The 14274-nt window shown below is 41.9% G+C and overlaps 1 protein-coding gene and 1 pseudogene across 4 annotated transcripts in view; one reads left to right on the top strand and one right to left on the bottom strand.

Annotated features, from left to right (window-relative positions):
- Positions 1 to 14274, bottom strand: part of CDH23 (cadherin related 23) — a 1868204-nt gene that overhangs the window by 761128 nt on the left and 1092802 nt on the right. The gene's annotated exons all lie outside the window — the stretch shown is intronic.
- On the top strand, positions 11022 to 11140 carry LOC134894893 (5S ribosomal RNA; annotated as a pseudogene).

Genomic DNA, 14274 nt, shown 5'->3' on the forward strand with positions numbered 1-14274 from the left:
TGCTGTCGTATTCTGCATTTTCGTGTTTTCCGATGTCGATGTCATTCGTAATTTCGGGCAGAGTTTTACGGGAGTGATTAGTAAAACACTGCCGGACTTAACACAATGAATCCCGGCCAGATCTGTGAGATCCGTGCAGGGCTTCATTGTGCACCTTAAAAGAAGCGTATAAAGTGTTAAAAATCCTGAAAAAAATTGCGTGGGGTCCCCCCTCCTTAGCATAACCAGCCTCGGGCTCTTTGAGCCGGTCCTGGTTGTAAATATACAGGGAAAAAATTGACTGGGGTTCCCCCATATTTTAACAACCAGCACCGGGCTCTGCTCCTGGTCCTTGTGCAAAAATACGGGGGACAATAAACGTAGGGGTCCCCCGTATTTTTAACACCAGCACCGGGCTCCCCTTGATTTAAGGGGTTCCCACTCCTCCAGGGTACCCTGGCCAGGGGGGACTAGTTGGTGATTTAATGCCAGGGCCGCAAGGACCAATATAACAGTGTCCCCCGGCTGTGGCATTATCTCTCTGACTAGTAGAGCCCGGTGCTGGTGTTAAAAATACGGGGGACCCCTACATTTTTTGTCCCCCATATTTTTTGCACCAGGACCAGGCACAGAGCCCGGTGCTGGTTGTTAAAATATGGGGGAACCCCAGTCAATTTTTTCCCTGTATTTTTACAACCAGGACCGGCTCAAAGAGCCCGAGGCTGGTTATGCTTAGGAGGGGGGACCCCACACAAATTTTTTTTCTGATTTTTCACCCATTCCCACCCCTTCCCACTTATAAGCATGCACGGATCTCTCACTGATCCGTGCATGCCTATCAGAATACGGTAAAAAAAAAGCAGGTCTATTTGAAAACTGCTTTTTTTTATGATTTGTATTTTTTCACGGCAGTGTCTGGCTATTGCCGGTAGTGATTGTGAATATGAATTTTTAGTAAATTACCAAGTTGTATAAAATAACAGGCGTGTTTGACCGATGGTGTATTAATTCGTATTTTTTTTCTTTGCCTTAAAAAAAAAATACGAATGCCCTCATCACTGTCGAGATTTGAGTTTAGTAAATTCCAGAGATGACACTTTGAAGAAAAAACATAAAATCGGTCAAAATCAGTAGCTTAGTAAATATAGCCCAAATTATTAAAAAGTGAAAGTTTGATTTAGGATTGTTTAGTTTGTCCCATTACTTTTGGTCCCTTAAAAAGTTAGAGGCACATATAGAAACCGTTGTAATTCCTACACCGTTCACCTGATTTGTATGTAAATACCCTCAAATTAAAGCGGAAAGTCTGCAGTTAAAGCACATCTTGTTTGTTTCATTTCAAATCCATTGTAATGGTGTATAGAGGCCAAAATATGAGAATTGTGTTGATGTCCCAATATTTATGGACCTGACTGTATACATATATATAATGTATGTTTAGAACGGGAAAACTGATAAGAAAAGGTTGTTTGTTTACCCCTGCACTAGGGTATCAGGCAGTCGGCAACTGTCAGGAATCTGTCCTGGGTGTGAAACCACCCCAGGCTCAGGAGGGAAAGTAGCCTGCCTGCTTGTGCTACGCAATTTCTTAAAATATCTAGGGAGACAACATAAGCAAATAAGCAGAGAGACAAAATGTATATGGGGTTAGTTTACAGAATAAACAGGGGGTAGCTTATATTAAAAATGGACTAAACAAGGGTTAGTCTATCCAGTAGACAACATTAAAAAATGCTAATGTGAAGTGCTTCAGAGAGAGCCGTCTCCATAGAAGCCTTGGGGGCCCTTTCAAAAAGCTGACATTGGGCACACAAAGTTTTACTTACCTACCCCAATCCTATGTTATTAATAGGAGGAAGGTGTGATGAATGGAAAAAAGATCATCTTAAGCATCTAGAGTGCTCTAAATTTGTAAAGGTACTACATTGTATATGACAACTATACCAATTTTTGTAGGACAAATATTTATTTTATTCAAGACTTTCGGAGTCCATAATAATGGTAAGCATGATCGGAATGGCCATTAAAGGGGTCGCCATTGATGTTGCCATCAATAGCATCATTCAGGGATAAACTGGAGCTTTTAGGCATCTCTAGCACTTTACTGTGCATGCACACAAGGGGATGTGGTCAAGACTTAAAGGGACATGCCACAAGTCACACGGGCCTGTCCTTGTAGCACACCCCCTTCTCTCTGTACTCCAGGCAACATGAGAACACTGGAGGCGTAGCTGATCAGCCAACCTGGGTATCTATGTGTGTCATGTAGCTGGACCTGCTCATTAGGCCATCGGCCCTTCCAGCATTTGCTAGAAGTGACAGATGGCCAATCAAGCCCTGATGTTATCAGTGCTTTGCACCTACTGATGGCCACTCCTAATGTGGTTGGCAGTTTATTCAGGGAAGTGCTGCAGGGCTGAATGGGGAAGGGATAAGCAATAGGCCAATCAAAGAAGGGGATGGGACTGATCATGGTGTCAGGGGTGAAGCAAAGCTGTGCTACGAAAAATTAAACATTGCAGCGTTCTCTCTGCTCTGCTGAGAACCATCAACCACTGGTTGCAAACCATCAACTGTTGTCATCCACTGATGGTCGATGGCCAACCCAAAAAACACGGCCCCTTAAAAATATATATATAGTTGGTACAATTAAAATACAAAATAAAGATTACATTTGCCTCATTTGTAAGCTAGATAGTTTAAAACAAACTAAGTACACATAAGCACATAATAATTTCCTATTCTCAAAACTACAGTGGTTAAAAAAATGTTTGTATTAAAAGGACACCTGCTGATTTTGTCACCTTTACTATAAATAAAATAAAAAATTATTTATTGTATTGTACACCTTCTCCTGCATCTTCCACTTGATAAACTGTTTCATATGTGTGGCTTCTCCCCTTGGTGTGCACTTACAATAATAGACCCCCACCCACCTTTTTTCTGTCAAGCCAAATGCTAAGGCAACAGTCTAACCAAAATTCTTCTAACAGTATGAACACCTCAAGTGCTAAATCCAAACTTCTAGATCTAGCATTAGCCAAAGCCCTCAAAAGAAGCCTTATTGGAAACTACTCGCAAGCTGTAAGTCCTCCAAGGCTCACAATGCTCCTCTCCAAAATGAATCAAAAAACAAAACAGCATAATATGCCCTAGGCAGTGGTGCTCCAGATGTGGGGCTGCAGTGCAGTACAAAATTCAAATACGGAGCCCAAACCAATTGCCAGTGAGTCATGGCCGGCAGTGTTTGCAGTGGCTCATCTATATGAATTGTGGACTGTGCTGCAGCCCCACCTCTAGAGTCACCACTGGTCCCTGGCCACCACAGTATTTAGTTCCGTTTTTCCTACTAGCCAAAAAAATGGCACTTTCTGCCCATTTGTCAGTTGAATTCACATTCAACCTATTCAAAGCCCATTCCGATTTTTTCGACTTGTCGAAAAATACGCCTGAGTGAAAACCACATGGATTGGCGAATTTGCCGCTGTTTTTGACATTTTTTTGGTCACACTGTTTTAGCACATGCAGATACGACCCAAAAAACCCGAAAAGGCATGGCGAAAATGGAGCAAAAAAATGTTAAAAAATCCCACTATTGAATACCAAACGGTCAAATTAGTGCCGATTTTCCGACTGTCGGAAAACTCGGCACTAATTGAATATCCCCCTATCTCAGTCGCAGAGAGTATATTAGCATAAGGGTATGGATTAAAACATATTCAAATATATTTACCATTATAGAAGTCATGTATAGGCAGATATATTTTAATAATCTACATTCATTAACCCATTAAAAATAGCTGAACTATTTTGTATACCCTACTTGAGAGACTACAATATATATAACATGTGTCTCTCCAATTGCCACAGATCCCGCCACCTACTGTCTGGATAAGTACTGTATCTTGACAAATAATGAAAAACCAATATTACAGGCCATTACTCTGCTACATGTTTCCTTATTTATAACCAAAATTGAAACATCTTCCATGTCTATTTTCATGTGCTGACAATATCCATTTGTATTTATTGTTGTTGGTGAGCAAGAAAATGTAATCATATTAAATGATGCTCAGGAAATGGAAAAATGACCATTGACTGTTAATAAATACAACCCATCATTGGCAGCGTAGATGCCTAAGAATAGTGTGTAGCTTTTCATAAGCCTTCTACACTTCTCATTTCATTCAGCAATTGTCGTTTATCATTGTGTTTTGTAACCCCATTTACAGGGCTGCACAATATCTTTACACCGTATAAATAGATTCATAAATAAAGAACAATGATATACTACGTGATGGTGGTTTCAGTGACTGTGCCGTTAGGTGGACATTTTCCACATTACCTAGCAAAACAATAAGTCTTGAGGTTAAAATCCCATTCAAACTGGGGGGGGGGGCTTGAAAATCATTACTACAAGAATACTAGGTAAGACACTGAAAATGTCATGAGACTGACAAAAAAAAGAAAGAAAATACTGTACTTTTTTCAACATCACATTATTGTTCTACACTATTCTGCCAAACCACAAACTATTTGTCAACGTTGTATTGTTTGCAATTATCTAATAATAATTCTAATACAAGCTAGGAGATTACAGCTTTCAGGGAAAATGATCATATGAAGGGAAAATATGTTTGAAGACAGAAAAAGATAGATTACAATGCTAATGCTTGTATGGGTGCACTTACTTCAAACAGGGGAACTCGCCATGAAACCTTTGAAATAAATTATGATTGCTGACCAACTTCTAGTACCAACCACTGGGCGGGACGTACTAACAGCAAAATGCAGTCAAAACTCCTAAAACTGCATGCGATCAGTGGTGGGATGTATCACATTCAAAATACAATGCTTTATACAACCCTTCCTATAGTATAAGAAATGTATGCACTAGAAAATTTAATGTATATTCTAATAAAAAAAATAAAAATTATATATATATATATCTATATCTATATATCTATATCTATATATATATATATATATATATATATGTATAGTCTCTGTAGAAGGTGGAACTCCTGGGTCTTGCATACAGTCAGTACAAGCAGGCGACAAGCACCATATGCAGGTCAACGTTTCAGTTATATTTTTAAAACTTTCGTCAGAAATATATATTATTGTAAAACTCCATCTCTCTTCCATTAATAAGCATGATGAAGTAAAAGCCCAAACTTTAAACCACCCATAAACTTTTGTCTACCAAGGCCACAAGACAGGCAGTAGCAGCAGTCAACTGGTCCTGAATAGATTTGCAGTAAGAATATTTCAGTAAGTGCCGACTTGGCTGTGAGCATCAGAATGTTTTCTGTACCAGGCCCTTACAGAGAGGGGGCCCACCCTTGGCTCCTATCGCCAATACTTATAGAGCTGCATCAGTCTGTGAATCAACAGCAGTCTAATGTGTAAGGTGGACTTCTTAAAACAAGCCTTATCTGCGCATCGGCTCTCTGTAAACCATTCCTGTAGGTCCGAAATACTCCACCTATGTGTAACGTTCCAATGTATGTCATCACATAGGGGTGAAGCAGTGCGGCATAAGCTTTTTTTGGGGGGGAGGGAGGGGCTATTTTGTCAGTCCCAGGCCCCAGAATTTCTGATGGCAGCAGTAGTCAGGGCAGTAATAGACACATGCTGGCAAAATAGACACGTCTCTATGACTGCACTATTCGAGGAGCTGCTGAAACATCGCTTCATGGTAAATTCACCTTTTTTCCTTTTTTTTTTTTTATGATTAAAAGTTGATCCTACTCACATATTTTTGTTGGTCCGTGTTAAGTCAGTGGGTACTGAGTAGATAGACCTGAGCATATTTACACACACAATGCCCAACTTCAAACCATTTTCAAAGGTGAAATCAGGACATTTTGGCCGTGCCACTCATCTGCCTTGTAACCTGACCGACCCAGTATCACCTGAGACCATACCCCAAATTTACACCCTAAATCAGAGTAGAGCTACGGCTGGTTGCCAATTAAATAGCAGAATGGGTCGACTATATATCATAGCTGAAAAAGAAAAAGCATGGAGGGGGGAGGGAGCTGGACTGTTCACCCTAATTTCAAACATAATAAGAGGTGCTACTATACTGCGACTTATAGTGCCGCACAGGGAAAGAAAATAAAGCAGATGCACACTTCAAGCACTAAGGGGCCCATTTATTAAGCCTTGGAGAGTGATAAATATCACAGTGATATAGTACCAGACAATCAGCACCTAACTGCCATGTCAAAGGCTGTGTTTGAAAAATGACGAGCTGATTGGTTGCTACTTTATCACTGTGCTATTTATCACTCTCCCCAAGACTTGAGAAATCTGGGTGTGAGAATACTAATAATCAGAACAATTATAATAAACTCTGCAATTTAACATGGAGTAATAATAAGGTTCTTAGTAAATGTTTGGCCAAAAATGTAAGCCCACCTACCACGGCAAGGTGAAATCAAGTGCGTCCCTAACATCCCTAATGCAGACGCATTACATATATTTATCTTGGACTTACCTTGCATAGTGCCATTCTAATGTGTAGACCAGTGCCGTAACTAGACATTTTAGCGCTGTGTGCAAGAAACAGTATTGGCGCCCCCCTTCCCCCTTACTTATGCAAAATATATAGGGGCGTGGCTTCATGTGAAAGGGGCATGGCCACAGAGCTCCATTTGACTCATTACGGCAGGCAGAGCCCCCTTTTACACATAACGACAGGTATAGTCACCTTTTACACATTACGGCAGCAGAGTCCTCCTTTTTACACAATACCACAGTCAGAGTCCCGTTTTTACACATAACAGCAGACAGAGTCCCCTTTTTATTTTATTTTTTTACACATTAGGCAGGCAGTCCCCCTTTTTTACACTTTACAGAAGCAGAGTCCCCCTCTTTACACATTAGGCAGGCAGATTGCCCCTTTTTACACATTTGGCAGGGTTAGAACAGGGGGGAGCAAGGGTTAGAGCAGGTAAGGACCACACGGGGGGAGGGCTAGGGAGAGAGCAGGTGAGAGCAACATGGGGGGGCTTAGGGAGAGAGCAGGTGAGAGGAACGCAGGGGGAGGTTTAGGGAGAGAGCAGGTGAGGAACGCAGGGGGAGGTTTAGGGAGAGAGTGAGTGAGGAACATGGGGGGAGCAAGTGAGAGGAACATGGGGGGAGGTTTAGGGGGTGAGAGGAATGCGGGGGAAGGGGGTCTTCAATAAGTCCCTATCTGTCCCTAACCTGTGGTGGTGGTGTGCGCTGGTGTAAGTCCGACTCCTGGATGGATGAGTCCAGCGCTGACTGGCACTGGTGTAGGGTACCTGCTCCATGTCTTCCTCGGCTCTTCTGTGGCTGCAGCTCCCTGTGTCAGGTGCCGAACGCTGGCAGAGGAAGAGGCTTCCTGGCTGGCTGCCCCGGGCACGCATGATGATGTCACGCCCGGCGCTGAGCAGCGCAGCTGAGGGGAGAAGGGATTGCTTAAGAGCATGTTCAGCGCCTCAGCCTCCTCCCCTCAAGATCAGCTGCTGCCGGGTGACGCTTCCAGTCGTCCATATTAGTAACGCTGGAGCAGCGGCGGTGCAGCTGGGGTGCAGAGGGCGGGGGGAGATGAGGACGGATAAGGGGGATAAGGGAGATAAGGGAGCACCCATCACACTAGCAGTTGTCTCCACTCAAGCAGTGCCATAACTAGCTATGCGGCGGGTGCATGCAGAGATTTTTTTCCGCCTCACAGCGCACTGCGCTGTGTGCAATGCCCCTCTCGCCCATAGCTAGTTACGGCACTGGTGTAGACTGCTATGCCAGTATTAGGGTTGTAGGGAGGGAACCACCTAATTTCACCTTGACATGGTAGGTGGGCTGACATTTTTGGGCCAATATGTACTAAGAAACCTTATTATTATTCCATGTTAAATTAAGTGCTATTAGCCCGTCTTCAAACACACATACTGTACATACTGTATATACTGTATACGATAGTTATCTGTTAAAGGTCTTTGCTATGTACAGTATACTAGCTGGCAGAATTTGGGATTCTTTGTGTAATGGACAAGAGAAAGCAGATATGACAACACTGTGACGAGCAAGATCTAGAAGCCTATATACCGTAGATCAAAGGTTCCCAAACTGTGTGCCATGGCTACCAGGGGTGCCCTGAGTTGGTGGTCCAGGACCAATTAAAATTATTCATGGTCAATATAATAGGCAAAACCAGTGCTGGTGGCTGCCAGTCATAAAATATGTGGCCAAACAGAAGCAAATCTTGTCCCTCACCACACAACTGACCCTAAGGATGACATATAAACGTGATCTACTTAATGTAATATTTCTTTCTAAATTTCTCAATAAGAAATATTTGGCCTAGGGGTGCCGTGAAAAAAATTCTGATATTCTTGGGTGCCGTGATTCAAAAAAGTTTTGAAACCACTGCCGTAGATAAAGGAGATGCTCCAAACAGCTTTTTTTATGTACATATAGCAAGATTAACTAATTAATGCTCATTAAGTTTTAAAATACCTCCAGTTACAAAATAATTAATGATCTTCATTATATGCTGCTATTACAGTGAATAACAATAACTGTCATCAGTATATAGCATTTGATGCACGTATGTATGTGTGAATGCAGGTGCAATTTAAATTAGGCATGATGGAACTATAGTAACATACTGTAGTTTTTGAGGTTGAAAAAAGACAATTCGTCCATTGAATTCAACCTATTAGTGGTCTCCTACAATATTTTATTTTTAGGACAATTTCATCTGTTGTGAATGTTGGCAGTTATGTTTATTCCTCTTTTTTCTTTTTAACTATAGTGCGTGATCTACCCACCATAACCCTGTATATCCTTATCCATTAGGTACTTATCTAGCCCATTCTTAAAAGTAATGACCGAGTTCGCCGTTACTACTCTCTCAGGTAGGGAATTCAAAATACCAACAATGGGAGAGAAAGAAAGCTCTTGTGTGGGCGCACTCTTATGTAAGGAAGAAAATCTTCAAATATGTATCAAGGAATTATTTTTAAAACATCTGTTTAATATTCAAAATTAAAAACGTTACCAATGTATGATCCAAAATGTGAATAAAGGGGAAAAAATGTTAAAATGTTCTGGTCTTTTTTACACAGAGAGGTGATTAGAAAGGTTGTAGACACTAGATTGTCTAACACCCGTTTCTCCTGACCAGTACAGAAATTCTGTATTGATGGGACCAAGGAAGGATCAAAAAGTGTCTAGTAAGTGTATCTTCAGAGAACCACTTAGGTTGGATCCATATTATACACTTTGATGGTCCCGGAAGTGAACAAGCCCGCACGGGTGAAACGGAGGGACCACTCCATGGAAGGACCTGCTGGCACCAACCGTTTCTAGGACATGACACCGCAATTATTCCTTTGGATTGTCACATTCTGAGCTTCGTAAGCCTGCACCCAGTGGGTGAATAGCATTTTCAGTACTAATAGATGCCTATCCACATCTGATATATATTTATGTATAGGTGATCTGTGTATTTAGGCTGAGCTATATAGATATTTTTTTGTGCATTTTCACATCTGACACATATTCATTCACGTGTGATCTCTGTATATACAGTGATTCACATATGATTTCTGTATCTAGGTACAGTTACCGTATATACTCGAGTATAAGCCGAGTTTTTCAGCACATTTTTTGTGCTGAAAAAGCCCCCCCTCGGCTTATACTCGAGTGATGCTCCCGGAGTCCTGTGCAGCAGCAGAGTGCAGGGAGCAGCCATGAGGGAAGGAGGAGGAGGGAGGGAGACTCGGGAGCCGCAGCAGCGCACTGTAATTGGTGCATCAACCAGTGACGCTGCTGCAGCCATCCCTCTCCCTCTCCATGCTCGCTGAAGCACCGGGGGGTGAGCGCGGGTGTGTCGGGGAGGGGGGGTAGTTGGGGGCTGGGCATATCTGGCACTATGAGGGCATACAGTATCTGGCACTGTGGGGGCATATATAGCACTGTGGGGGCATATCTGGCACTATGAGGACATATCTGGCACTGTGGGGGCATATGTAGCACTGTGGGGGCATATCTGGCACTATGAGGGCATATCTGGCACTGTGGGGGCATATGTAGCACTGTGGGGGCATATCTGGCACTATGAGGGCATATGTGGCACTGTGGGGGATTATCTGGCAGTATAAGGGCATATGTGGCACTGTGGGGACATATCTGACACTATGAGGGCATATCTGGATATGAGGGCATATCTGGCACTGTGGGAGCATATCTGGCACCGTGGGGAATATGTGTATCTGGCAATGTGGGGGCATATCTGGCACTATGAGGGCAAATATCTGGCACCATGGGGGCATATCTAGCACTGTGGACGCATATCTGGCACTGGGGGTCATATCTGGCAGTATGAGGGCTTATACTCGAGTCAATAAGTTTTCCCAGTTTTTTTGGGGGGAAATTAGGTGCCTCGGCTTATATTCGGGTCGACTTATACTCGAGTATATACGGTAGTTATTTAACTTCTTGCACAGCGAACAGTCCTAAGTGTCAGTGACCAGTTTGAGCCATAACCAACCTGCTGTCGAGAATAATATTATAAATTATAGTCTAATTATTTACAGAGATCATTGCTACCTCTCAGCTTAATTGTCATTAGACTTACATCTCTATACTATAATCAGCAGTGCAACAATTTTTCCACAAGTTTGCTTGCAATGTATTCAAATTAGGAATGATTCTAAGTTGTAATAATATATGGTGTCTCCATATAGGAGAATATATGTCTGACTGACACATGATTTACAAATCTGCCTGACGTTTAAGATTAATTAGGAGCTCTCTTTCTCCTACAAGACTCACTGAATAAGTTACTATAAAAAAGGATATATTTTTTCTATAACCCTTTTTCTGACTTACTATCTTTCCGTGGACTCTCATCCACGATCCAGGGGGCATGACGCCACAGTTGTGGTGGGTGTTGCACCTTGCCTAACGGGGAAAGCAGATCCACATATTTACACTCTATCTTCCTTTTAAAACTATATCTTCTACTGCTCCTATATAGGTGCACTCTCATTGGTATATAATTCCTCTACTATCATACCACGCTGCCAATGCCCGATCTCGTCCGATCTTGGAAGCCAAACAGCGTTGGGCTGGGTCAGTACCTGGAGAGGAGACTTCCTGGGAATACCCAGTTTTGTAGAGTAGGAACTATTCCCTTTACTTAAAAGGTGAACACCAACAGCAGTATCACCACTAATCTCTTTTTTCCTTCTTTTGTTCTGTCAATTCAGCGTCAGGCTTTGACAATCTAATTTATATATACATATATATATATATATATATATATATATATATAAAACAAATATGTGTGCATTCGGAGTAACTGGTGACCATCAAAGTGTATAATATGGATCCAACCTAAGTGGTTCTCTGAAGATACACTTACTAGACACTTTTTGATCCTTCCTTGGTCCCATCAATACAGAATTTCTGTAATGGTCAGGAGAAACGGGTGTTAGACAATCAAGTGTCTACAACCTTTCTAATCACCTCTCTGTGTAAAAAAGACCAGAACATTTTAACATTTTTTCCCCTTTATTCACATTTTGGATCATACATTGGTAACGTTTTTAATTTTGAATATTAAACAGATGTTTTAAAAATAATTCCTTGATACATATTTGAAGAATTTTCTTCCTTACATAAGAGTGCGCCCACACAAGAGCTTTCTTTCTCTCTCATTGTTAGTACTTGTACTCTCTAGCTCTGGGCGCACCACCAACTAGGACTACAATTGAAAGATATAAATTTTCTTTCCACAAATTCCAATCGTCCATATTTGGTTTTCTAGACATAAATCTCAATCCAATTTGAACCAGTGCCCGGTCGTCTTTTGTCCTTTCACAGGGAATTCAAAATACCTACTGTCCTTACAGTGAAGAAACCTTTACGTCTCTGCGTGCAAAATCTCCTCTCCTCTAACTTAAGCAGTTGTCCATGTGTCCTCTGTGTTGATCTTATCAAAAACAAAACCCCCGCAAGCTCTGTGTATTGTCCCCTTACATATTTGTTAATCATGCCCCCTCTTAATTTCCTCTTTTCCAGTGTAAACATGCCCAGATTAGCAAGCCTGTCCTCGTATTCTAGGATCTCCATCCCCTTAATAAATGTGGTTGCCTGTCTCTGATCATTTTCTAGTTCCAGGATATCCTTTTTGTAGTATGGTGCCCAAAATTGAGCACAGTATTCAAAATGTGGCCTCACAAGTGATTTATATAATGAAGGTATAACACTCTCATTCCTTGCATCAATGAATTACAATAACAACCCTATACTAGTTCACATGCTTTTATTTCCATAAAAAAACAAACACTATTTAAAGGACTCTTTAGGTCAGGCATGTCCAAACTGCGGCCCCCCAGCTGTTGTGAAACTACAAATCCCAGCATGCCCTGACACAGTTTTGCTGTCAGAGAATGCTAAAGCTGTGTCAGGGCATGCTGGGATGTGTAGTTTCTCAACAGCTGGAGGGCCGCATGTTGGACATGCCTGCTTTAGGTGTAACTGTATGTCCTTGTGTAACATGAAATAGTTCCTTTCTGAATACAGCATTGTAAATAGACATTTGAAAAATATATAGTAGCAATTAAGTGCTAGGGAAACCCTTATTTACATGCTAATTTAATTGTCACTAATTTATATCTGCTATATTTGACATTTAGACCTTGGAAACTGTTATTGCTGGAGAGACTGGAAATAAAAATCCAGTTATAGTCTCATTGTTTAGTGCCTGGCATCCAGACTTATTAAACATCTGTTTGAAATATTAATATCTGTCAACCGGGAAACACTCAGGGCTCTCTCTAGCTTGGGTCCATCTGTTTGTATAGTAAACACACTTCCATAAGGCCTGGTCATTCACGCATTCCTGAGCCCACACATTCATGTTTACAGCTACCATTCCAATTTATAGAAATTTACTGTACATGGCTTGTATTTTCTTGGTCTAGACATGGATAGTTATCAAACATGTTTGGTCTTTTTTATATACTTTTAAGACCCAAGTATCAATGACTTTGATTGAAAATAGAACTTAAGTGTAAAAAAACATGGCTTTGAAAATTAGGCCGTCCAAATAGCAGTATTCCTGGGAATCTTAGTGGTCCAGCAATACTCAGAAAGTTCAATCCTCAATTTAAATTTTTTTATTTAATTTATTTTAACCAAAATTCCACTAAACCCAATAATTTTCCTAATCGCTAACAGAGTGAGTTTTAAAACGGACACAAATCATTTGTACAGAAAAAATAAGAATTTACTTACCGATAATTCTATTTCTCGGAGTCCGTAGTGGATGCTGGGGTTCCTGAAAGGACCATGGGGAATAGCGGCTCCGCAGGAGACAGGGCACAAAAAAGTAAAGCTTTACTAGGTCAGGTGGTGTGCACTGGCTCCTCCCCCTATGACCCTCCTCCAGACTCCAGTTAGGTACTGTGCCCGGACGAGCATACACAATAAGGGAGGCATTTTGAATCCCGGGTAAGACTCATACCAGCCACACCAATCACACCGTACAACTTGTGATCTAAACCCAGTTAACAGTATGACAACAGAAAGGGCCTCTTAAAGATGGCTCCTTAACAATAACCCGAATTAGTTAACAATAACTATGTACAAGTATTGCAGATAATCCGCACTTGGGATGGGCGCCCAGCATCCACTACGGACTCCGAGAAATAGAATTATCGGTAAGTAAATTCTTATTTTCTCTATCGTCCTAAGTGGATGCTGGGGTTCCTGAAAGGACCATGGGGATTATACCAAAGCTCCCAAACGGGCGGGAGAGTGCGGATGACTCTGCAGCACCGAATGAGAGAACTCCAGGTCCTCCTTTGCCAGGGTATCAAATTTGTAAAATTTTACAAACGTGTTCTCCCCCGACCACGTAGCTGCTCGGCAGAGTTGTAATGCCGAGACCCCTCGGGCAGCCGCCCAAGATGAGCCCACCTTCCTTGTGGAGTGGGCTTTTACAGTTTTAGGCTGTGGCAGGCCTGCCACAGAATGTGCAAGTTGAATTGTGTTACAAATCCAACGAGCAATCGACTGCTTAGAAGCAGGTGCGCCCAACTTGTTGGGTGCATACAATATAAACAGCGAGTCAGATTTTCTGACTCCAGCCGTCCTTGCAATGTATATTTTTAAGGCTCTGACAACGTCCAACAACTTGGAGTCCTCCAAGTCGCTAGTGGCCGCAGGCACCACAATAGGTTGGTTCAGATGAAATGCTGATACCACTTTAGGGAGAAAATGCGGACGAGTCCGCAGTTCTGCCCTATC

The sequence above is a fragment of the Pseudophryne corroboree genome, chromosome 3 (assembly GCF_028390025.1).
Source record: "Pseudophryne corroboree isolate aPseCor3 chromosome 3, aPseCor3.hap2, whole genome shotgun sequence".
In the NCBI taxonomy this organism is placed as follows: Eukaryota; Metazoa; Chordata; class Amphibia; order Anura; family Myobatrachidae; genus Pseudophryne; species Pseudophryne corroboree.